At 46.4% G+C, this 2,397-nt stretch overlaps 1 protein-coding gene across 1 annotated transcript in view; it reads left to right on the top strand.

Annotated features, from left to right (window-relative positions):
* Positions 1-2,397, top strand: part of IQCA1 (IQ motif containing with AAA domain 1) — a 114,294-nt gene that overhangs the window by 108,495 nt on the left and 3,402 nt on the right. The gene's annotated exons all lie outside the window — the stretch shown is intronic.

Raw genomic sequence — 2,397 nt, 5'->3', positions numbered from 1 at the left:
GATCCATAAATACCTTCCTTCCACTACTACTTTACATTTTCAGGTGTCAAAAGCTAATTTTTCTCAGGAGCAAAACAGCATGGGACAGCATGAAACTGAGTAGAGGGCTTGCTGAAGCCTGTGGTGCCACCCAGCTCCTCTGATTCTACTTCCCACCACATTTTGACAAGGAAAAGCCTGTTGGCTGGCAGTGATGCTCCTGGTGGAGATCCAGTTAGGAAATGTGGTGAATCTGCTTTGGTTTTATGTGTTTGAGGGGAAAAGGACTGAGGTCTGAGACCCGAGGGCCAGAGGACTGGATCCTGACCCTATAATCATTTCTCTATCCCTTTTTAGGTGTTCAGGCTGCGAGTGGTGGGGTGGACACATGGTACATCATGCCCCTGGTGCCTCCTATCCCAGGAGGGCTTCCTGCATTAGAGACAATACAAGGAGCCTCTAACCCTTCCTCCTTCTCTTTTCTCCTTTTCCTCTGCAATCTCACACTCTCTCCTCTTCCCTGGGAACACAACCTCCTCCAGGGACACTGTGGTGGGACACACTGGCCATGGGGCTCCTGGCAAATGTCGGGGAGGGGGAGGTCAGTCACCCTGCACCCTCCTGATTCAAGAGCCGTGGGAGAGCATCGACTGCAACACTGGCCAAACTGAGAGCAAACTCACACTGTGGGGATGTTAAACCTTCTCCTGCCTCAGCTCACCAACAAAAACACCTGCATGGCCCCAGTGGCATTTTTTGGGGTGTGCAGAGCCACTGCCGCCTTGTGTTTTTTCTATGAGCTGCTTCAGTCAAACAGGGTATTTTCTAAGTCTTTGCATCCCACCCTGTTATACAGGATGACATTATTTCATGTGTCTCTTTTCTTCTTTTTTTCCACCAGACCCAGCCCTGGTGCCATTAAACAGCTGGCAGAGTCCAATCCCTTGCTGAACCCAGTGAGTTTAAAACTTTAATTGCAGGAATAATTTTTTTTTTTTTACGCTCTTGAGAGCTGCCTCCTGGGTTTGTGTTCTGAGAGATGGTTTCAAGGTTGGTGGCATCTCCTGGGTGAGTCCTCCAGGACAGCTGCTCTCTTGTCCTTCTCCTTTTTACACAACCTTCACAAAAGAAAGCTGTCCCTGCTTTTTAGAAGAGGGTTTGTTGTGCAGGATTCTTTTCAGCATGTCCTTCATCACCGGCTGCTTCTCTGCTCCTAAGCCCTCCCAGGTGTAACTCAAGCAGTGCTGTTGGGTATTATAGCTCCTGTACGCAGACATGCGCTTAGATTGTCGCCTTGGGCCATCAAAGTTTGAGGTGGGCACTAAAAAATAGATGTTGTGCTGTAAAACCAGCTTTTGTGCAGGGAGGGACCAGCCCTTGCATTGCTCACATTGAGTTAAACTCTCTTGGACACAATTCTCAAACCATTACTACCCAGAAATTCAGCCGTATGTCTTCTAACAGAAAGGGGTAACAAGAGAAAAAAATCAGGGAGGAACTTGAGACCCCTACATCACCAAATCTAAGGCCAATCAAGCTGAAAATTTTGTGTCTGTGCCCATGTGTGGTACTCACCAAGAACCTTTTGGAGCCCAGGGCAGTGCAGGCACCGTGGCCAGCAGAGATGCTCAGTGCCATCCTTTGCCAAAGAAAAAGGCTCTAATATATTAAGGTGAAGGGGGAAAAAAAAAAAAAAACCACAACCTTACAGCCTACAAACCGACAACCTCAAGGGTGGCTTCTAAAAATAACTCAATCTCCTCATTGGCAGATGCAAGGGGTGAGCTGCTAATTAGCAAATGCCATCAGCTCGCCTCATACTGTAAGGAAGCCACATGACAGAGGGTCAGTCTGAGATGGTTTTCCAGGCTGGCACTCAGGGTGACATTTCACGGGTGCATTTCTGAGGGGTTAAATAATTGGTAGTACTCCCCTTCACCTTAGGAAGAGGATGTGGCACCAGGATGGAATTCCCAGGGGATAATTAACACAGCTGCAATTCTTCACTGGGGAGCCAGGGCAGAAGGGAAGCCAAGTATTTCTAGTTAAGCTAAGAGCTATAGGTATTTTATACTTATAATGGAAAAAGGTGGTGGGGGGTGGAAAGCGCTGAACAGTTATGATAACTGAAAAGGGTGATTTTTTTCGTTTAATTATTTACATTTGGTAAAGAAGGGACACTGTAAACCAACATAACACAGGCTATCTTTAGGTGTTATATAGAACTGTTAAAAGGAAATGTTCCTGCGCTATTTAAATAGTATCTAATTTCCAATAAAAACAGGAGAAAATCAATGCAGCCTCACAGTGAGTTTATATTTCACCAGGCAGCAGTTTTTAATGGAGAGCTGGTCCATCAAGCAGCAGCTCAGTTGGTTTTGCTCACACAACTGCGTCTACAAAAGTTTTGGGGTGAGA

This window comes from Apaloderma vittatum, unplaced genomic scaffold, assembly GCF_000703405.1.
Source record: "Apaloderma vittatum isolate BGI_N311 unplaced genomic scaffold, ASM70340v1 scaffold7077, whole genome shotgun sequence".
Taxonomy (NCBI): Eukaryota; Metazoa; Chordata; class Aves; order Trogoniformes; family Trogonidae; genus Apaloderma; species Apaloderma vittatum.
Note: the sequence above shows the minus strand (reverse complement) of the source record. Positions and strands in the feature narration are given on the sequence as shown.